The sequence below is a fragment of the Papio anubis genome, chromosome 12, assembly GCF_008728515.1.
Source record: "Papio anubis isolate 15944 chromosome 12, Panubis1.0, whole genome shotgun sequence".
Taxonomy (NCBI): Eukaryota; Metazoa; Chordata; class Mammalia; order Primates; family Cercopithecidae; genus Papio; species Papio anubis.
In genome coordinates, this window is record NC_044987.1 from 42,646,817 (window position 1) to 42,671,795 (window position 24,979).

Consider the following 24,979-nt stretch of genomic DNA (forward strand, 5'->3'; position numbering starts at 1 on the left):
GCACCTGCAACTAACTCATTCTTATGAGCCTTCTGTTTTTCACCTCATTTGCTTAATGCCCCAAATTTATTACATACAGTATTTACTTCAAATTTATTACAGGTGATAGTTTTACCAAATATTAACAAAAGCTCCCCAATCCTTAGAGGCTTATCAAAATATATTCTTTTCTGGCTCACATTAATGCCCATGACAGATCTTCAGCTTTGCTCCACATCTTCTTCACCCTGGAACCCAGGCGGAAGGAGCAGCTCCTGTTTGGACTTGCTAATCACATGGAAAAGGGTAACTGATAGGGCACAATCTTAGTCTTAAAGCATCCGATCATTTCACTTCTAATTACTTTTCATTGACTAAAGTAAATCACATGGCCAAGCCAATCTGTCATGCAACAGTGGATATAATCTACCCACAGGAAAGCACCATAAGGGGAGAGGTCATGAGAAGAAGTAGCACATATTTGTGAACAAATATACAATCTATTATGCTTGAGATAATAAACACATAAAACAAAAGAATTAGGAATTTAACCTTGAAAAACTTTAGAAGTCATTTGATCCAACCCTTCTTTTCTATAGATGAGAAAACTGGGACCCAGAAATGATCACTAACATATCGAAGTTCAAATAGAACACTAGTTTCAAAATTCCAACTGTTTATTAGATTTTTAAATGTTTGACAGCTTTATGGAAGTATAATTAATGTACTACATATATTTAAATTTCAAAGAGTTATGACATATGTATTAACTGTGAAACCATTACCACATCAAGATAATGAACATAGAGGAGGAGGCAGAGAAAGATGGCTCAATAGAAGCCTCCACCAATCATGCCCCTTAGGAAAACAAAATTTAACAGCTATCTACACAAAAAAGACACCTTCATAAAATCCAAATACTAGGTAAGTGATTACAGCACCTGGTTTTAAACTAATATCAGTGAAAGAGAAACTGAAGAGGGTAGGAAAAACAGTCTTGAACTGTTAACACTAACCCGTGTGCCATCAGCATCTTGTGGTGCTGAGAGAGAATTTGTGTATTTGAGAGAGGGAGAGCACAGCAATTTTGGGGCTTTTCATTGGAACTCAGTGCTGCCCTAATGCAGTGGAAAGCAACACCAGTCAGAACTCAGCCAGTGCCCATGGAGGGAGAATTTAGACCAGTCCTAGCCAGAGGGAAGTCACCCATCCCAGTGGTTGGAACTTGAGTTTTGGCAAGCCTTGCCACCACAGGCTGAAGTGCTCTGGGGGTTCTAAATAAACTTGAAAGGCAGTCTAGGCCACAAGGAATGCAACTCCTGGGCAAGTCCTAGTGTTATGCTGGTGTTGGAGCCAGTGGACTTGGGGGGCAAAAGATCTAGTGAGACGCTGGCTGGGCAGCCAAGGGAGTGGTTGCACCACCCTTAACTCAGCCTCAATCAGCACAGCTTATAGCTCTGAAGGAGACCCCTTCCATCTGCTTGAGAAGAGGAGAGGGAAGAGTAAAGAGGACCTTGTCTTACAACTTGGACACCAGCTTAGTGACAGTAGGATAGTGCACCTGGCAGAGTAGTGAGGCTCTAGCTCCTGCATGCCACTTCTAGACTCACCTTGGGCCAGAAGAAAATCCCCTGCCATGAAGGGAAGGACCTAGTCCTAGCTAGAGACATCACCTGCTGGCTAAAGAGCCCTTGACCCCTGAATAGTCAACAGCAGTAATCAGGTACTACATTCCATGGTCTTTTGGTGACACTCTGAGATGTGCTGGTTTCAGGTGTGACCTAGCACATTAACAGTTGTGGTGGCTATGATGAAAGACTATTTTTTGTTTGAGAAAAGCAGAGGGAAAAGTAAAGAGGACATGGTCTTACAGTTAAGGTACCAGCTCAGCCACAGTGGGGTAGAGCATCAAGCATGCTTTTGGGGTTCCTGGTTCCAAGTGTTGGCTCTTGGTCAGTATTTTTGGATATACCCTGGACCAAAGGGGAGCCTACTGTCCTGAAGGCTGAGTTCCAGGCCTACCAGCATTTACCACAATCAGACTGAAGAGGCCTTGGATCTGAAGTAAACATTAGTGGTAGCCTGACAGTAGTCCTTATAGACCTGGGGTGCAGTTGGACATGGAGAGAGACTCTTCTATCTGGGAAAAGGCGAGGGAAGAGCGAGAAGAACTTTACCTTGTGGTTTTGGAGCCAGTTCAGTTGTAGTATGATAGAGTACTAGGTAGATTTCTAAGGTTTCTGACTCCAGGCCCTAGGCTCCCTCACAGCATCTCTGGACCCAGCATTTCCCAGGGGAACTCCCGGCCTTGAACAAAAGGATACAGCCTGGCTGGCTTTGTCACCTGCTGATTCTAGAGCCCTGGGGCCTTGAGCGAACATAGACAATAGCCAGATAGTGGTTAAAGTGGGCCTTGGATGAGACGCAGTATTTTGCTGGCTGCAGGTCCAACCCAACACAGTCCCAGTGGTGGTGACCACAGGGTGCTAGTGTCACCCCTCCTACTGCTCCAGGAAGCTCAGCACAGAAAGAGAGACTCTGTTTGTTTGGGAGAAAATAAGGAAAGAAAACAAGAGTCTGCCTGCTAATCTAGAGAACTCTTCCAAATCTTATCGAAGACCACCAATGTGGTGCCTCTGTGAGTCTGCAAGAAGTACAGCATTACTGGCCTTGGGGTGCCCCCTAATGCAGATACAGCTGCAGTGACCAAAAATGTAGATCACAACACTCAAGTCCCTTTGAATAAATGGAAAACTTTTCCAAGAAGGATGGGTACAAACAAGCCCAGACTGCCAAGACTACAATAAATACCAAACTCTTTAATGCCCAGACACTAGAAAATATCAAGACCATCCAGAAAAACATGAGCTGTTCAAAAAAGTGAAATACGGCACCAAGGACCATGCCCAGAGAGACAGACATACGTGACATTTCAGACAAAGAATTCAAATAGCTGTTTTGAGAAAATTCAGAGAGATTCGAGATAACACAGAGAAAAAAAATAGAATTCTATCTGATAAACTTAACAGAGATTGAAATAATTAAAAAGAAGCAGAAATTCTAGAGCTGAAAAATGCAATTGACATACTGAAGAATGCATCAGAGTCTTTTAATACCAGAATAGATGAGGCAGAATAAATAATTAGTGAAGTTGAAGACAGGCTATTTGAAAACAGAGGAGACAAAAGAACAAATAATAAAAAGAATAGTGTGTCTATAAGATCTAGAAAATAGCCTCAAAAAGGCAAATCTAACAGTTAATGCCCTTAAAGTGGAGGGAGGAAAAGAGGGAGGGAGGGAGGGAGGGAGGGAGGGAGAGAGAGAGAGTGAGAGAGAAAAATAGAAATTTATTCAAAGGGATAATAACAGAGATTTCCCAAACCAGAAAGATATCAACATTCAAGCACCAGAAAATTATAGAACACCAAGCAGATTTAACCCAAAGAAGGCTACCTCAAATCATTTAATAATCAGATTCCTAAAGGTCAAAAATAAAGAATGGATCTTAAAAGCAGCAAGATAAAATAAACAAATAACATACAGTGAAACTGCAGTATGTCTGGCAGCAGACTGTGCAGTGGCAACCTTATGGACCAAGAGAGAGTGGCATAACATATTTAAAGTGCTGAAGAGGAAAAAAAAGCTTTTTCCTAAAATAATGTATCCAGCGAAATATGCTTCAAACATGAAGGAGAAATACTTTCCCAGACAAACAAAAGCTGGGGGTTTTCATCAACACTAAACCTGTCCTACAAGAAATGCTAAAGGTTCTTCATTCTGAAGGAAAAGACTGTTAATGAGCAATAAGAAATTATCTTGGGGTACAAAGCTCACTGACAATAGTAAGTGCACAGAAACACACAGAATATTATAGCACTGGAATAATGATATGTAAACCACTCATATCTTAAATAGAAAGGCAAAAAGATGAACCAAACAAAAATAGTAACTACAACAACTTTTCATCACATAGGCAGGACAATAAGACATAAGTAGAAAAGAACAAAAAGTTAAAAAGTTAAAAATTGGGGGAATGAAGTTAAAGTGTAGGGTTTTTTATTTTCCATTTGCTTGTGTTTTGGCTAGTGTGTTTATGAAATCAGTGTTGCTATCTGTTTAAAATAATGTGTTCTTTTATTTGCCAGCCTTGTGGTAACCTCAAATCAAAAATATACAACAGACCCTAAAGAAACAAACAAGGAGCTAAATCATACCATCACAGAACATCATCTTCACTAAAAGAAAGGCAGGCAGGAAGGAAACAAGAAAGAAAAGACCACAAACCACCAAAAAACAAATAAGAAAATGGCAGGAATGAGTGTTTGCTTATCACTAATAACATTACAAGTAAATGGATTAAACTCTCTCTATATAGACTGAAAATAAAGGGATGGAAAAAGATATTTCATTCCAATGGAAACAAACAAAAAGAGCAGAAGTATCTACACTTATATCAGACAAAATAGATTTCAAGAAAAAATCTATATACAGAGAACAAAAGGCCATTATATAATGATGAAAGAGTCAATTCAGCAAGAGGTTATAACAATTGTAAATATATATGCACCCAACACTGGAACAACCAGACATATAAAGCAAATATTATTACAGCTAAAGAGAGAGATAGATCCCAATACAATAATAGTTGGAGATTTTAAAACTCCACTTTCAGCACTGAACAAATCTCTCAGACAGAAAATCAACAAAGAAACATCAGACTTATACTGCACTATAGACCAAACAGACGTAATACATAATTACAGAACGCTCCATCCAATGGTTGCAAAATACACATTCTTCTTCTCAGCGCATGTATCATTCTCAAGAAGAGATCCTATGGTGGGACACAAAACAATTCTTAAAACATTCAAAATTTCAAATAATGTCAAGTGTTTTTTCTGTCCACAATGGAAGTAAAATAGAAATCAGTAACAAGAGGATTTTTAAAAACTATATAAATACATGGAAATTAAACAATATGCTCTTGAATGACCAATTGGTCAATGAAGAGATTAAAAAAGAAACTGAAAATTTTTTTGAAACATATGATAATAAAAACAGAACAGTTATTTCAAGTGGTAAATCTGGCCCTTGTTGCTCCCTCATGGTTAAAAACAGAAGCTGAATTTTTAAATTTCTTAATTGTTTTTCTGTTCCATTATTATCGATATAATTTCTCAAAACTATGTTTTTAGCAGACTTGTTATTGTCAGAAACTTACACATACCTGATTTGCAAAGTTGAAAAAGGCCATGATGAGCCTTAGGATAGAGATTCACTGTTGAGAACTGATTGAAACTGGTTGATGCAGATTAATAATGAGAACAGCAATGACAATATTAAGATCAGAATTAAATTGTTGCTAATTTGAATTTCTATTTTTTTAGTTAAATGAAGCCATATGAATTTTACTGTCAATGTAGTTATAAATGATTGTGTCAGAGAGGGTAATGTTAAGTAAGATAGCAAATTGAAAACTCATCACCTCAATTTTCCAGAACAAGAATCTTAATGTAATTGTCTAATGAAAAGAATAAAAAATACTTTCTTAATTTTCCCAACTCTAAGAATTTAGGAAGCTTTAATATAGATATACTGCTCCCTCAGGTTTAAGAGTAAGAAAGTATTTTGTGGTTAATACTTTGTGTAGGTCAAATTGTTGGTCACTGTGGTAGATTAATTGTCATAAAAGCTCCAATGGGTTCACATGTTCCTCTTTCCAAGCTTTTCAGTAGCACCTCCTTACAGTAACTCTTGCCTTGGCAAGGTGGCTTAACTGGGTCAATGGGATGTTTGCAAATGTGATATAAGTAAGGACTTAAAAAGCACTTGTACACTGGGTCTTGCTTTTCTCTTCTTTTTGGAACCATACTGTCACTCTTTATATAAACTTGGGCTAGACTATTGGGTACTGATAGACCTTATTAAGGAGAAAATATGGGCCCCAGTTGACCTGGCAGCTGACTGACCCTGGTTGAGTCCTGGCTGAAATCTGCTTTCCAGCCCAGATTAGTTGAGCCTAGCCCAAACTGCCTACTGATGGAATTGTGAGTTGAATTAGTTCGTTGTAATTTAGACCACTAAATTTTGAGGTGGTTTGTCATGCAGCAAAACTAACTGATAAACTCTTTTAGCTGATGTGAGTTCAGGTGAGATAGAAAAAATTCCTCCACTGCCTGTGTTTAGCATAAATAGTACTGGAAATAGTTAGGTACTCCTAGTTGAGTTTCAGCTTTTATTCTAGTAAAAAGCTATTCAAGTTGTAGGATATCCTGTTTTGGTGCCTGCTCTTAAAAAAAAAAAAAAAAAAAAAAAAAAAAAAGAGAGAAAATAGAGTTAGGCAATGTGTTTGTAATTTATTGTAATTCAGTGTTTATTTTAATATGTTCTTGGGAGGTGGTAGCCTGTTAAACTCACCACATGACTGATTAACACATTCCTCTGTAGTTTCCAATGTTCTATCTGTATAAAAGCTATTTTCTACAGAATGTAAAAAATAATACAGAGATTTTAAGAGTTCTAAATGTTTGCTCCTTCTCCTGTATATTTTGTCTTAATCCATGGCAGAAACATCTATGCATTCATGGAAGCTAGAAAATTCAGAGCCTTCCTCTTTATGATATCCTCTCTTATCATTTCTATCCAGTCATCAAATCTTATTGTTTTTCTTTAAAAATTCCCTTTATACCTAACCATTCCACATTGGTAACAGTTACAAAATTAAATCAGGTTTTGCTATTTCCCTACTGAAAACATCTTTGAGTGCAAATTTTCGTTGGTCATTGTTGTAGACATTTATTTCTTGTCTCTGTAGCATCCATTCTTAATTTTTGCCTTTTGAACAGTACCCTGGATTTTTCAGTGATGAGATTTGGGAGGCAACAACCTTATGCTTGGCTCTGAGAATGAGTTTTGATTGGCTTAAGCAAATGAGCCTGTCCACAAATCCCTGCCACATTGATTGGCTTAAGAATGGACACACTGCCAAGTTAAGATATGGCCAAAAAGACTCAATTCTCTGACTTTAGTTGACTTGTTGGAGAATAAAATGTTCTCTTATTCTCCACTAGGCATAACAAATAAGCATGTAACCTTGAAGCAAGGCCATTGAAAGAAGCCAACCTGTGAAAATGTAGTTCAGAAAAGATGGTCACAAGCAATGTGGTCACATTGTTTGAACTCCAGATTCAGTCTCATCTGAAATTACAATTACTCTGGACTATTCCCTCAGGTGAATCAGTAATATTCTCCCTCCCTTCCTCCTTTTTCCATCCCTCCTTTCCTCTTTTCCTTCCTTTCTCCCTTCCCCTTCTTTTTTCCAATTAAGTGTTTTCGGACAAAGAATTCTAAATAATTAAATTTTCTCATGGTTTAACCGAGAATTTTTTTTTATTTTAGTAACATCTGTTTATTCATTTCCCCTAATCAGTCTACAGTAAACAAATAATATCATAAATGATAATTTAATTGTGTTTGTACAGCTGGCATAAATACTATGAGGAAAAAGTGGATGATTCCAGTAAAATCAACAGTGGGGAAAACCAAATCCTGTTTGGGTGTCAGGGGAAGCTTCTCCAAGGAAGGGCCACTTCAGCTCAGGCCTGAAGGCCTATGGACACCCTCACTCCTGTTAGTTTTGCTGGAGTCAGGGCTTTCCTTGTATCTCTTAAGCCTAAATAGTCAAGCGAAGCAGTTTGGTTAGTGTGGATACTGTATCCAGGTAGAGACAGACCATCTCAGGGAATATTCTTAGAAAGGGACATGATAGTCATATGGAGATCCTATCCTGAATGACACTTTTTTCCTCTCTACTTATTATGCTTTTGAAACACCTTAAGAAAAATATCTTCTTTTTCACATTTTTTTTTTTTTAGATTTCAGCTGCTATTTGGAGTGGCTGGATCAAATATAACCAGTTTCCAGGTGCAAATTGAAGATGGTATGTTCTTTGTCTTCTCCAGTAGCATCTTTATACCACTGCAATTTCTCCCTTGTTGGGGAGAATTCTTCACCTGCGAATACAACTGATGGTTTCCAGGTCTCAGCAGAACACCTTCATAAAACACACTGATGGAAAGTTTGGTTCTATCATGAAGGAAACATCTGTCAGCTACTTCCAGAAAATGAGGGTTGCCCTTCCCTCAACTGTGGCAGGGAGCTGAGGACACAACATCACTGGCTAACTATTCTCACAAAGAATGTTGGGTTTAAAATAGAAATTTCAGCAAACGACACTACTTTTCGCAAGTAGCAGCTAGTATCATCTAGTACTAAATACAAATATGACTTCCCTCAGTGAGAGTCTGTGAATGTACCAGATTTAGAGGGTTTCTGTGTAAACGATATCCTAAATTTAAATGCTCTGGGAGCATAGATTGAACTGTCCTGAGGGATTTTGGTATAATTGTTTTGTTATAGGAGCATGAAAAACCTTGATAGAATTTTCTACCACCCAAAGGGTTTTTATATCTGCTTTAATAAATAACTTTAAAAATTTATATTTAGTATGTATTTCATACTTAAAGTTTGGTTATTAAAGCAGTACTATTGAAATACTTGAAAAGCATTTTTTCTCTTTAGAAGGTCAAAGTGTTGCATAAAATTTACTTAGCTTGTATACATATTTATCCCTATAAATAGTACAAAGCTTTGCCTTTTGAAATAGTCACAAATCACATTGATGAATTTAAATTTTTTGAAAACTGTTACCACATTTGAAAGAATCACAAAGACGGTAGGGAAGAAATGATTATTTTAAAAAGAATTAGAAGACGCATGGAAATACAGACATTCCCAAGGGCCTCTGATTCAGCCACACTTGAGCGAAGTCTGGAGTCCACACCTCTGCATCTAAGAATAATAAACGCTTATTGTTATTTCCATTATAATATGACTGCCTTTATGTTTTTCTGTTAACGGCATCTTTCTTTGGAAAACTACTCCTCAAATCCTTCCAGGTGGTTCCATAACGGATCCTAAGCCCTTTCCATCCCCTTCAAATCAGCAGGAGGTGGACCATTTGCAGCACTTCGCCAGACCATTGTTGGGTCCAAGGGTGGGTATGCATCAGAATCCTTCCCCAGAAGACTTCATTCTTAGATGTTGGTTGTGATGAGGCTATGTCCTTTCCACTTTAGTGGTAAAGATGGGGAATCTGACCTGTTCATAGCCATATTCTCTGCCACATGGAGACTTACTGTGTAGGAGGAAAGGATGCAAGATTTTAACATAAGAGAATTCCTGGTTTTATTTTCTGCCCTCTTTCCTGACTTGGGGTGTTGCTTTGTTCTTCCTTTAATTTTGTGACCACCCCTTGTTTTCTTCAGATAAATGGATTTTACTTTCCCAGTAGCATAATAATTAAGTGTCAAACTGGCTCAATTCCTATCTGAATCCATGATCTACCAATTCTGTTGGTGTGGACAAGTGCCTTGAGTTCTCTGAGCCACATTTCCTCATATTTCAAAAATGAGACAAAGAGAGTACTTACCACATGTGTGAGAAATACTTAGCTAAATGCTTGGAACACGGTAAGTTTTCAGGAAATGTTAGTTGTTGCTCTTATTGTTATAGTTTAAGCTATCTTCCATTGAATTTTTGTCACTTCCACCCAAAGGAGTCGTGACCCACAGAATGGGAGAAAATATTTGCAAACTACCCATCTGACAAAGGATCAACAACCTGAATATGGAAGGAACTCAAACAACTCTATAGGAAAAAATCTAATAATCCAATCAAAAATGGGCAAAAGATCTGAATAGACAGTTCTCAAAAGAAGACACAGAAATGGAAAACAGGCATATGAAAACGTGCTCAACATCATTGATCATCAGGGCAATACTAAATAAAACTACAGTGGGATATCATCTTACCCCAGTTAAAATGGTTTTTATCCAAAAGACAGGCAATAACAAATGGTGGCAAGGATGTGGAGAAAAGGGAACCCTTGTACACTGTTGGTGGGAATATAAATTAGTACACCCACTATGGAGAACAGTTGGGAGATGCATAAAAAATCAAAAAATAGAGATATCATGTGATCCAGCAACCCTACTCCTAGATATGTCCATAAATGAAAGGTAATACAAATATATAGAGATATCTGCACTCCCATGTTTATTGCAGCACTATTCACAATAATAGCAAATATTTGGAAGCAACCTAAACATCTATCAGTAGATGGATGGAATAAGAAAATGTGGTACATATGCACAATGAAGTACTATTCAGTCATAATAAAGAATGAGATCCTGTCATTTATAACAACATGGATGGAGCTGGAGGTCATTATAAGTGAAATAAACCAGGCACAGAAAGGTAAACTTCTCATGTTCTCACTCATTTGTGAAAGCTAAATATTAAAACACCTAATCTTATGAAGATAGAAAGTAGAAGGATGGTTATCAGAGACTGAGAAAGGTAGTTGGGGTGGTAGATAGAGAAGTGGAAATGGTTAATGGGCACAAAACATTAGTTAGATGTAATAAATAATATCTAGTATTTAATAGCACAACAAAGTGACTATAGTCAGTAGTACTTTAATTGTACATTTTAAAGTAATTCGAAGTGTATAATGTCATTATTTGTAACACAAAGGATAAATGCTTGAGGTGATGGATACCCTTTTTACCCTGTTGTGATTACTACGCATTGTATAGTTCATCAAAATATTCCATATATCCCATAAGTATAAAAACCTACCTTGCATCTTCAAAATTAAAAATTTAAAGAGTCCTGTTAGTCATTTACTTTAATCAAATATTTTCTATCCCTGTTGCTTTCCATATAAATGCTAGATTCATAGAACCTCATGTAATGAAGTATTCTTGTACTGCATGCATTTAATGTTGTAGAAATTAACTTCCAATATTTTCAAAATGGGCATTTCACCCAAAGGTAATAAACGACCGTTCTATAACTTCAAATTAAATCCTGGCATTTATAAAGAAGGCATAATATGCTAATCTTGATCTAATTGAGACGTTGGAAACTAAGGAAACATAAAGCAGTATACATAATTTAGTAGCCAGAATGGGTGCTGAGCACCTAGGGCTTTCCTTTTATAAAGTCTCTAGATGATATACTGCAGTGGAATTTTATCACACTCCCTGGATGTGTTTACTGCGGACAAACTGTAAAGTTGTCAGTGCAGACATTGTGTTTATGTGAGTTTTCCCTTTAGGTCCACAGACACATGACATGCATATCACCAAAAGGAAGAGGAAACAAATGATGGAAACATAAAACATTGAGCAGAGCTGCAAAGGGAATGAGACTTCTGTTTGACACATATTGTATGACATTTCCAAAGTATGGGGAATATTTTTGGTATATTTAACTGGTAAAATATTTTTTAAAACCCTGCAACTCTTTCCTTTTTTTTCTTTATCAGTGACAATACATGTCTGAGCTGACAGTACTCTGCACAACTATAGCTTTAATTACATATCTAATATGTCTCCATCAGTCTGCTTACACCATTCCTATTTTCATGCTGGCTTGCAAAATCTTTAAAAAATATTAAAAGATGACATTTTAAGTCCTATTTTGGTTCCTGGAGTTAGTGATTTTATACACTGGAATTTATCAAGGAAAAACACTTTTTTACTTTACATTGATATCACTCTTTCACATCTTTCTCTAACTGTAAATTTGGAACACAGATTAAAGATGGGTCAAAGGATCAGGTTTGACAAGGAAGATGTATGCTGAAGTTTAGTTAAGTTTTAGAACAGATATTGTAACTTTTCTATGAAACACTAATGTACACTGACATAGAGAGAGCCAGAAAAAAGTTAACGGTATAGAAAAAACAGGGCTAAATTAATGTAGCATGTTAATAATGCACTATTGGCTCTGCTAGAGGAGATGAGATGGTGTAAAAGGATGTGTGTGTGTGAAAATAATGTGTGTTGGTAAGAAAGCAGAACAATATAATTTATTTTCAAGTAGTTTTATTTTTTCCTTTAAGAAAATTTTAGATTCATAAGATCTCATTTAATGGGATATTCTTGTACTGATCTTAATCTTGTAGAAGTAAACTTCCAACGTTTCCCAAATGGAAATGACACCCAAGGGCAATGAATGCTTCTTCTTCTGTTTTTACTAACTTTAATAATCTGTTAGTAGACTTTTGTAATGTAATCCACTTAGACCAGTTGATTTACTAAATTATGTATGCAAGAGACAATCATTTGCCTGTAGAAATCATGTGTGTATCTGAAATTGCAAAAGTCTATTATGTTTAAAACAAATTGAAAGATTTTGGTGTAATTCCAAATTGATGTTATTACTTTCCCTTTCTTTCTTTAGGAAACAGAAAGCCAAGTAGTCTATGGAATATTCTCTCATTAGTGTAACCCATATTATTTTATAAATTCTAGTGAGGGATTTGAAGTTTCACCACAAACAAGGTTTGTGACCTCGTACAAACTACTTACTCCCTTATTCTCTGTGATTCTCAGTTCCCTTATCTATGAAATGGAGTAATACATCACTCACTTCATAGGGTTTTAAAATAAAGATTAAATAAGATATTATGTGTGATTTGCCCACATTTTGACACAGAGTAAGTGCTCAATATAAGAAACTGGACATTCTGGGAAAGCTTGAATTATGTCATTTTTGGAAAAAGAATTTCTCACCTTATCTTAACATGACATTTTTTGAAGTGGTTCTCCCCATGGAAACCTCCAGCACTGGCTCAAGAAGTCAGAATCTGCAGCATTTGTTTAGAGTGTTTAGGGTAATAAATCTCTCCTGTCTCCTGCCTCTTTTTTCCTGTGCTGCTCCCCGAGGAGGGCTACTTAATGGTCTTTTTTTCTTTTGTTCTAACTTCCACTTGGCTACTAGTGCCCAGAGTCAGCTGGAGCCTGCTTCCTTTTCTGAGCACCCAATAACCAGTGCGATTCCAGATGTACTTAACATGGTAAAGACTTTAAAAGGTCCTGGTGGCTTACAACTCACCAAGTATGCATTTTTAACAGACGGTTCCTATATTTCCATTTTGGGAACTCTGTATCAGCCATCCTCATCAGGACTATGCTCCTTTTCTTTTTATTTTCACCCTTGGTCTCTATATGGAAGCTATCTCCTTGGGATTCTGCTTGTACATATTTGCAAGAGACTTGGTTAATTACTGTATTCAAACTCTCAATTGTAGAGTCCTGGTTAGAATTTAGAGCTCTGTTTATAATAGAAAGAAGGTTAGAAGTAGTTGGTTCCCAGATTCGTTTAGAGCCCTTTGAAGGCCTTAGCGCTAAATTGGGTTATGAGTTCTAAGAACCATAGACCATTTTATGCAAAAAGAATGAAAATGTAGAAGAGGGGGAAAATGACTATTTCTTTCTTGATATAATGTCAATTGTGGCCAACATATTAATTACCTGGTCAAATATTTTCTTAACATCATCTCACATCCCACTCTGTTTTTCTCCTCTTCTAGTGCCTTTCTTTTCTGAAACCTTATGTCTTCTTTCACTTAAACAATATCTCCTCATTCTACGGCATTCCAGGATTTTTTTCCTGTCTTCTTTCTGTTAGAATTCTTACTGTCTCGGTTATTTTGTTATTAGAGAGTTGAGAAGAGTGATACCATAAAATTAATTCACGGTACTACTGTTAAGAACACTTCATATGTGCCAGGCATAGTCCTAAAGCAGTTTCCATAGAGTAAATCACTTTAAAACTTCACAGATATCCTATGAGGTAAATTCTATTTTTATTATCATTTTACAGGGGACTAAATTAATACAGAGTGATATAAAATTACTTGTTTGTCGCATAGCTTACATAGTGGAGCTGAGATTGAGGTGGTTTGACTCTAGGGCCATTGCATTTAACCGTCATGTTATCCTGCTCTGTTTCAGAGTGGGGCTGATTTTCTTGCAGAAATCATTACTGTATACATGTGAAGCAGATTGGAGAAAGCATTTTGGGGAATATGGGCTAAGATGTGTTACGTTCAGCCTGGATCTAGATCTCGGGGTTAACTGCCTTTTGGTGTTGCTGTTTTTATGTCCTCCCTTTTTAACTTCTGAACTCAAAGAACTCTTCTTTCCAAAGCTTCAGTGATGGGCTGGTAGGAACTGTGAGGTGAGGTAACCAAATCCTTTTTAAAGTTTTTTGTGTAAGATGAATGTTTATAAATTGGAAATTGGCCTGTTTTGACTTTGAACCCAACTTCGATGTCCTACATCTCAAATAGAGTAATTATTATATTACTAAATCTTCTTATACTTTTGGAGACATCTTAACAGTTGTAGAGGATGTAGAGGATGTATTTAATAATAGAACAGCCTAATTTACCTGGATGAAAATGAAACTCTATGGACAGAGGCTTTCGCAGCCAAATCCTATTACTGCAACAGAATGGGAAGGAGAAATGAGAAACTGCTGGAAAAATAAATCCTCCAATCTTTCCTCTCTAAATTTCTAAAGCTCGTATTAAGTGTTAACTGCATTTAGTTTATGATTTTTAATTTCCTTTGAATGGTTAAAGGAGAAATCACCTATAAGAGAGACAAAATTTAATAGAAAACCTTTTTTATATCTATGGGTTTTTCTGATCTTCTGTGAAAGAAACATTACTCTTTAGGCAGCTATATGAATCCTCATTGCAGAAAATTTATGTTGAACTGTAGAAATCTAGGCAATTTGTCAATCATTATTCCCGTCTTCACAATATAAAGATGTACTAATTGGAGATCAAAACCAGTGACTTGAGAGAATGCATTACTGACTAAAATATTAATACAACTCAGACCCCCAGTTCCACATGCGATAGTCAACTATTACCTACCACAAAAAGAGTAATAAATTTTTATAGGTAAAATTTCTCAGATATTCCCATACAATCCTCTATTGAATGTTTACCATGCTGCATAATACTGCTTGAGTCTAATTAGTTACAAAATGTTTGCTATTGAACAATAACTATTTCCCTTGGGTTTTCACTGAACTCAAATGTGTATGTATACATATACAGTCATACTTCAGTATTCATGAGGGATTGGTTTCAGGACCCCCCTCAGATACCAGAAATCTAAGGATATTCAAGTCTTTTGTGTGAAGTGGTGTAGTACTTACAAATAGCCTACACACATCCTTCTGTATACTTTAAATCATCTCTATATTACTGGTAATACCTAATACAATGTAAGTGCTATGTAAAGAGTTGTTATGCTATATTGTTTAGGGAATAGTGACAAAAAATAATGCCATGTTCAGCGCAGATGCAACCATCCATCTTAAAAATATTTTTGATCTCAGATTGGTTGAATCCATGAATGCAGAACCTACAGGTAGATGTGGAGGATCAACTCTATGTATTTCAGATTAAAACCATAGATAGGAAAAGTGGAAATTAAACTCAACTCCAAACTCAGACATATTTCTACTTCTTAAGTCATAAAATATACATTCAAGGCCTAGTATATTTTTAGATTAGACAGATCATAAAGAGTAACTTGCTGATTTATTTTGCATTGCACATATGCATATTGGATAATAATACTTATTATAGAATTTGAGATGTTGGTGATTTAAAACACTGGCATAAAAAAAGTACTACAAACTAAGGTTTTGAAATAAACAAGGTTTATGATAGAAACTGGCTTCTTGGTTTAAAAAAAGCAAGGCATGTTAAATCCCAACATTACTAAAATACATAAACAGAATTATATTTATCATATGTCATGAATTAAGCATATATAAAATAATTATATTAGTCATTATATATGACTAGTCACATATAAAACCATTGGCTATACACATGGTTGCTCTTATTTAAATGAGATTGTAAAACAATAGTTTCATCAATTGTTTAAAAACAAACAAGTAAACAAGCAAACCTAATAATTATAGGTCAAGATAAATGCTAAGAAAAAAACATAAGCATGATGTGATTAGGAATGACAAATGGAGTATGGGTACTTAGGGTGGGAGATTTTAGTTAGGAAAGTGACATTTAAATTGCAACCTGCCTTCAAGGAATGCATAGTTTGTTGTAGAACGTAGACCAGAAAGCAATAATATATAATTCAATTTGACAAGTATTACTACAAATCTATGAGTGTAGTAATGAGGGAACAAGGAGGTAGGAACAACTAACTTTACTCTGGAAAATCTCCAGAGACCTCATAATTATTTGGGCTGGGACATGAAAAATAAATAGGAATTTGTTAAGTTTGAATTCTGTATTATTTATTCTTAGTTAATACCAGAGGGTTCATGGAACAGATACATAATAGGCTTTTTAGTTGATAATGTGTTGTATCACCTAGAAATAGTCAACACCATGCAAATGAGTTGCTTTTTTGTAAATTTATCAAAGAGAGCCTGTATCCAATAACTTGTCAATCAGAGAGAACGGGCTGGGGGGAAAGTACAAAAGGTGCAGTTCCCTTGCCTCCATCTGAAGGTTTCTCCAGTTTCAGAGCAAGCTGCAGGAGATACTATTAGCTAGAGCCTTCGTTGTGACTTCATCGCAATTCAGCTTCTTCCTCTGTCCAATCCTGTTTACTTCATTCCCACACAGGTATTGGTCTTCAATAAATTCCTGCATGTAAATGATCCATCTTAGAGTTTGTTTCCAGGGAACCTGAATTATGACCAGTTCTCAGTAAATACTTATTGATTGATTGCCTAACTGAGATTTACTCAGGAATAAAGAGAGCAATACACCATACATTGATAATTATTATTGACGGCTGCAAGTATCAGAGGTAGCATTGTCATGATTAGGATTCCTATGCCTCAGTAGCATTCATTTGTATAATGTGCTCTGTTGTGCATTTTGTAACTGTTTTGAGGGAAGTTACCTCCTCCCTTACATGTAATTATACACATAGGTCTTGATGTTTAAGAATAATTAAAGCTAATTATTCCCATCTTGTCCAGCCTCCATCCCAAATTCTTGAAGAAAGTTTCAGAAGCAGCAAATGACAAACTCTTCTCTGATGGAAAATTTGGTTTCATGCGTTATGAAGCATTTCCATGAGGTGTGGTGGAATTTACACCAGAGGAACCATTGTGGTTCTGAGCAAACCCTGAACTACCAAAACTCAAAAATGGATGATCATGTAAGTGTAGCCAGATACAGTAAAAGATTAACTTCAGTAATTGGTCACCTTTCTTCTAAGCCTGTATTTTTCTAAGGACAGTCTTCTTTGTCATGATATTGGGATGTCAAATATTTTGAATACGTGATAGAAGAATTTCATTTTTTTAAATCATTGATATCCCACAGCAGTTTCTTATTCCACTACATTTCTGACTGGAAATGTTAGCAGTGATACTTTTGATTACATAATTAGAGATGCCTCCCCAAAGCATTGTCATTTGACTTTCCTTCCCAGCTTTCTGGAGATTATGAGAGAAGATGTCTGGCTTCCCCTAGGTGTGTCTATCAAACTCTGTTGATTGTTATTCAGTGTGAGACTGAGATGACTGATAAAATAAATGAGTAGAATAAACAGCAGAATTAGTTTTTAATTTCCTTTTTCTCTTGATTGCTCACAGTGTGTGTTTGCAAAGGCATGAAATTATGGCTCCTCTTTTGTATCAGGAATACCAGGAGCTTACTCAGTTTGCAGTGCTAAAAATGATTTTTCAAGACACATCACAATGAAGGGAAAATGAAAGTAAAGCATTTTAAGGGCCAATATGAAAACAAAATGGCTTATGTTTTGCACTTTATAAGCTCTCTTCTATACAGTCATCTTTTATTTTTCCTAATGAAAATTTGTAATGACGATAAGATGTAAGCTTTACAAAGCTTTAAAAGGTTTCTTCTTTGTTTTTCTCCCCTCTTCCTCCTCTTTGCTTCCTCCCCTTTCTTTTCAGGTGGAATTGTCAAACCAGCTATTAATCTGGGTTAGCGATCAACAAGATTTTCAAAATGCAACGTGCAGGAAAGACCTTATTAATTTTCCTTTCTCTTGCTCCATATTCAGATTAACTTATCCCTAATATGTTAATGTTATGTTGAGACTAGTGTCGACTCTTTGCTAGATTTTCTGATTTCTTGATTTGGGCTTTTTTTTTTTTTTTTCTTTTCTTTAGAGGGTCTTACTCTGTCTTGCAGGCTGAAGTGCAGTGTTATATTCAAATAAGGGGCTCTGTGACTAGAGAATTCATAATCTTAACTGTTATTTTACAATACTGATTCAACAAGCTATTGCAGGGATGAATTGTGATATGTAAATGTGAAAAATGTAAGTGAATTTGATTGTTAAACTCTAGAATGAATACAAATGTAAAAGCGTAGGGCATTGTTAGTATCATGATTATTTCTTTGCTTCTCCAAGCTAATTTCTTCTCTACTGCATGTTCAACTAATTAAACCCATGCTTGGGTGAATAAAATCACAACCCATTAGTCTACAGAGAGAATATGGGCTTTGGTCAAAATAAGTAGGACATCTAGGTCCAGAAAGAGAGTCAGCAAGTGTGTCTTTCATATTCATTCCAGTGGTGTGCTAACAGGCCTCATTCACTTGCTGTTCCTTTTCTTGTGGTGATATAGAGCTGATGAAGATGAACAGATCCTGAGTTTCAGGAAACATTTTCTTCATCCAAATCACACTAGCCTGAAAAGCAAAAGGAACTCCTATGAACAACTGAAAAATAAATGCACACTATGCTCATAAGCTGTAGGTGCAATTATATTGTAGATGGCAGGATGATTAGAAGTCAGGAAAGTCTTCAGGTATAAGGTGGATCATATGCTTGACTTTGAGCAGTGAGAAGGATTTAGATAAACCCTGAGAAGCACATAGGACTTTTAAGGCAGTCATTGAAATGGTGTTGTATCCTCTATCATGGGATACCTTTAGTCCATTCTTACTGATTTATACCCGGAGGGTTGATGCAATTGGAATTTTTGATATCTAGACTCTCTAAAATTATAGGTTATATATTTTTCTTCAGACTATCATCTGTGGGAGGAGATATGGCTTCATATAATTTTTCTGAGTGTCTAGGATATTGCACAAGGCATTTCTCAGAGAAATATATATACACATTCCCAGTGAGTAATCTTTCTTATTTAAACCAGTGAATTTGCCAACTGATTGACTCTCTGCAGAAGGAAAGATGTGTTTACTGTGACACTGTATTGTATTGTGTTTATTGATATGTTTCTTTGATGCACATAGTGCAAAGCCACTGGTGACAATGCTTGTTTGTAGCTTTACGGTAATAGTTATGCAAGTATGTCCATTATGTAGCTTATGTTTCAAGGATTTATACTTTCTAGTTGGGATCTATCCTTGGCAAATGACGAAGATGAGTGAGGGTCTCAGTTTAGAATGCTTGAAGAAAGCCACATGGTGCTCTTGTTTCTCTGTTCCTTTTACACACACATACACCCACACAGACATGCATGCACACGCATATAAACACACAAATACATACCCCTAAACAAATAAAACAAAAAGACGTGAATCCACTGAGAACGCCAGAGCTAATACATGCTATAGCTTCAAAAAGAATAAAAATTAAAATGAAATTTGTCAGGGCCTTACTTCTGAATAGGTTTAATGATGATGGACACATATATGAATATAACATTTGAAGGATTTAAATTTAAGCCTCCAGAGGCTTAATTCTCTGAGCTATTATTTCATTGGGATTTGAAGCATGAAACCTAAAAAAGTGTTTCTTTCCCCTTGGAAGCAGGCACATAGCTCCCATTAACTCCAGAAGGAGGAATTATACATGAGAACGAGGGCAGACAATAGACAAATAAGTATGCATGTTCGGTTGCTAGATTAACCCAATAGCCTGTGATAGATCTTTGAGAGCCTTTATAGTCTATGAGATCAATAATCCATTATAGCTCATGCTGGTGACTAAATGACTTTGGAGACTGGTAATGGTATCTGAAATCTTTTACCTTTAAGCCATGGTTTGTAATAAATCCTAAGTTCCTCTCAGACATCACCACCTGGTTGCAATAAGGTAGTCTCAGATTCAGCACCTTAAGAAGGGCATAATAAATGATAAGCACTCAATACATATTTATTAGGTGATAGGATGAACAAAGAGGAAAAATAATATTACCTCCACTGTCATATCTCATCTGATTGTAGCCTCTTCCTTGGCTGGGCCTATTCAAGTCCTGCCTGACATCGTGTGATATGGTTTGGATATTTTTCCCACACAAATCTCATTTTGAAATGGCATTCTGAGTATTGGAGGTGGGGCCTGGTGGGAGGTGTTTGGGTCATTGGGGTGGATGCCTCATGGCTTGGTGCTGTCCTCATGATAGTGAGTGAGTTCTTGCCAGATCTGGTCCCACCACAACTCCCGCCACCACTTGTGCTATTTCCACATGACAAGCCTGCTCCTGCTTCATCTTCTACCATGAGTAAAAGCTCACTGAGGGCTTCTTAAAAGCTGGGCCAATGCCTACACCATGATTCCTGTACAGACTGCACAACCATGAGCCTATTAAACTTAATTCCTGTACAAATTACTCAGTCTCAGATATTCTTTTACGGCAACACAAGAATAGCCTAATACACCACGTTATTCCTTCTAACTTTGACCAGATACTGGTTACATCTGCTTCTCCCCTTCTGTTAATCATAGTGTTTCTTCTCCTAAATTAGGTTATACTTTGTCATTGGACTTGCAAATCAATGACACATTTTTGAGAGAAGGAAGTGGGAGGAGTGCAATCCATTTTACTCTAAGGATGAGCAACATTACTAATGATCAGGAAAACACAAATCAAAACCACAATGCAATACCACCTTACTCCCACAAGATTGGCCATAATAAAAAAAATTGAAAAATAATAGATGTTGGCATGGATGCAGTGAAAAGGGAATGCTTCTACACTGCTGGTGGAAATGTAAACTAGTACAACCACTATGGAAAACAGTGTGGAGATTCCTTAGAGAACGTAAAGTAGAATTACAATTTGATTCAGCAATGCCACTACTGGGGAGTGGAGGAAAGTAAGTCATTATATGAAAAAGATAGCAAGAAGAAAAGAAGTCATTATACAAAATAAGATACTTGCACACACATGTTTATAACAGCACAAATCATAATTGCAAAAAAGGGGAACCAACTCAAATCCCCATCAATCAATGAGTAGATAAAGAAAACGTGGCATGTATATATACACAATAGAATACTCCTCAGCCATAAAAAGGGATGAATTAATGGCATTCACAGCAACCAGAATGGGACTGGAGACTATTACTCTAAGTGAAGTAACTCAGGAATGAAAAAGCAAATATCATATGTTCTCTCTTACAAGTGGGAGCTAAGCTATGAGGATGCAAAGTCATGGGAATGATACAGTGGACTTTGGGGACCCAAGGGGAAAGGGTAGGAAGGGGGTGAGGGATAAAAGATGGCAAACTGGTACTACTTGGGTGATGGGTGCACCAAAATCTCACAGATCACCACGAAAGAACTTCCTCATGTAACCAAATGCCACCTGTTCCCTGTTCCCTAAAAACCTATGGAAATATATATATATTTTTTTTAATTAGAGAAAAGACAAAAAGAAATACTTTTACTTTCTATGTTAATATTCCCATATTTTCTTGTTTTTCTTTTAGAAATTATTTTATTTTATTTATTTTATTTTATTTTTATTTTATTTTATGTTTAGAGGTAGAGTCTCACTCTGTCACCCAGGCTGGAGTGCAGTGTCATGATGATCATAGCTCACTACAGCCTCAAACTCCTAGGTTCAAGTTACTCCACCTCAGCTTTCTTAGTAGCTGGGACTACAGGTCACTACATGACACAACAACCAACTACTTCCAATTTAATATGACTCACTTTTAAAGGAATTATGAACCCAATACACACGTTTTTGTTTTGTTTTTTTATTAATGGTACTTTACACAATCTCAAAATTTGATCTTTGATCCTGGAGAGTTTATAGTTTTGTTACAGAGATAAAATATGATCATAGGGAGTTATGAAAATGATGTCAGATAATTAATCATTACTGCCTATTAAGCACTACTGATAATATTGAACAAGCTCTTATGGATGTGCATACATGTATGTATGTATATATATTCTCTAAGGTATATAATTATCATAGTGACCCTAGGAGACATTGCCATTAGTCTACTTATAAAGATGGAAAAACGAGATAAAAGAAGTTAAATAACTTATCCAAAATTACACAACTTGTATATGAAAGGCATGGGATTCAAATCCAAGTTTGCCTAAGGACAATAATGCAACTTCTGCTAAGGTGAATAAATGTCAAATTTTGGGTTTCCAATTAAAATAGCATTGAGAATACCTGGTTTGGGCTATTAGGGATTGCCATTAACTTAAATTTATTCCTAAAGAAATAATACCTTTTGGATAGGTTGGTGATGATATTCACATGGAGGGGAAATGGTCATGAGAATATCAGTACTGTAATCTTCCTGACTGTGGCACAGACAAAATCAGTCCACTGAGACCATGTCATTGTAGTAGACAAAGACTTTAATTGACGTGAGGCTGGTGGGAGAACTGGAATTATCACTCAAATCAGTCTCCCTGAAGGCACAGGGCTTAAGGTTTTATGGGCAATTTTGTGGGCAGTGGGCTAGGGACTAGCGCTGCTGATTGGTTGGGGATGTAGTCACAGGGGTGTGGAAAACAGACCCTGTGCTGAGCCCACCTATAGGTGGAGGCCGCAGGATCAGATGAGTCGTGAGTTAGGAGTCCAGGTGGAGTCACTCTTAAAGATATCTCAAAAAAATTATTAGGTTCTGCAATAGTGATGTTATCTATAGGAGTAATTGGGGAAGTCACAAATTTTGTTGCCTCTGACTTCTGAGCACTAAAGGATTACAGAAACTCCACCTACCTTGCAACCTGTAGCTCCATGACTCCTGAGAGGTAAAGTAATCTAGAAAATTCACTTGTACTTTAGCAGAGTTCAGGCCCCTCACGTGATCAGGCCCCTCATGTGGCCTTTCATCAGTCTTACAAAAGGTCCCTTTTGGATTCTGAGCAAGGAGGGGCTTACTTTAAGGGAGATACTGTTATTAACCCTGTTTTCAAGTTAAACTATAAACTAAATTCCTCCTACAATTAGCCTGGCCTATGTCCAGGAATGACCAACAACAGCTTGGATGTCAGAAGCAATACGGAGCCAACTATGTCATATTTCTCTTACTGTTATAATTTTGCAAAGGTGATTTCATTATTAGAACAGAGAAAATTGCAGATTGGCTAAATATTTTCAAACTTAAGATACTTTCTGTGGAGTTAAATTTAGTCATCTGTGTTATGGCCTTTGTTCTTAATTAATATGTGTCTGTACAAGTATCAGAGTCAAATACTAGCATGTACCATCAAAATAGTAATCTAGGTCCTAGAAATATACATGTGAATAAAACACAAATATCCTTTCCCTGAAGACTGGGGATAGCCCCGACGTTTGGGGTACAGGTATAGTAAAAATGATTGATTGACCCTGGAGATGGTAAAAATTAACACTGCTTCACTGACTCTCCTTTCATAAGAAACAAAAGCAGTAAGCCACTGGGGGAAAAAATGGAACATCCTCCCACCCCTCATGCCATTGGGGGAGGGTAGAAGAAAAATCAATGTGCCTTGGGGAGGTCTGAGAAAATATCTAGCCCTCTCTGCCTACTGCAAGAACAGGCAGAGATCCACCGGTTCTGGGGAAACTGGAATAGAAGCAAAATGATCTGCCCATGGAAGAAAAGCTTGAAAACCCAAGCCCAGGGTCTTGCAATGATAGAAAGCAGAGGTCTATTACTTCTAGGAGAGGGACAGGAGAGTTTGGTTGTCACTGGGAAGAGAGACAGGAAAGCTGAAATACTCAACTCAGAATCCTAGGTGTGCACAGGCATCATGTAAGACTGAACTTGAATCAAGAAAACCAAGTAGTGCCCACTGTCTCCACTATGAGAATAATTTTGAAAACAAGAACAGTTTACCACTGGAGAAAGAGTAAGAACAGAGATACTCTCTATGGTATCAGGGTTTATGAAAGCTGAAGGCAGAGCAGGAAGACAAGAAAATTATTCCCATCATTGAAATAATTTGAACTTGAGATAGAGCAGAGACCTCCTTTTTAGAGGCCTACAAGTGCTTCCCAAGCATGGAAATAAAGGACAATCCTGAATTCCTTCAGGAGAAATTCCAGGCACCTAGCTAGCCCTGAGAAGCAAATAAGTAACTTGTTAAACAAGAAGGTAATAGTAGCCTAAAACAATACCCAAGGAAGGTGGAGTCCAGAAACTTTTGGCTTCCCTATAGAAACCAAAAGACATATAGATATAAATATCTGTATAAAGATAACATCTTAACTTATGTTCTTAAGTTGTCTTTCAAAAACATGGAGCCCTCACAGCCTCCACAGAGGACCCCCACTGAACAGATCCATTGGCACACAGACCTCAGATAAGAGGGAATTGAAAACTGAACTCAGACTACCATTCTCTGTTCTAAATTTCTTCCTGTAGGGCTTGGAGAGAGTCCCATCCTTGAGTCAGTTAACTTTTTTTTTTTTTTTTTTCCTGGCCTCAAATATTTAAACAAAGTTTTTCTTCTTTTACCAAATGCAAACATATATATATATTTGAATCTACCTATTACCTGTAAGCCCTACATTTCAAGGTATTTCACCCTTTTAGGCCAAAATCAGTGTGTAACTTCCATACATTGAATTTTTTATTTTGCATATAGCTTCTGCTTTCCTGAAATTTATCCCTGACTTTAAGACCCGTTACTTGCAAGACATTGGAGAGGCCAGGACTGAGCATTAGCTGGCTAAGTTCTCCTTGCTTGGCACCTGGCAAATGAGTGCCTACCTTTCTATTGCTGCAAAAATCCTCATTGTGGATATCTGATTTTATTGTGCCAGGCAAGCGGCCCCCAGTTCAGTTCTATAACAGTTTATGGTTCACTGAGGATACTAATACTAATAACCATATTTGAACATAACTGAATCCCACATGCAAATGACCTCACAGGAAAAGAAGCACAACGAT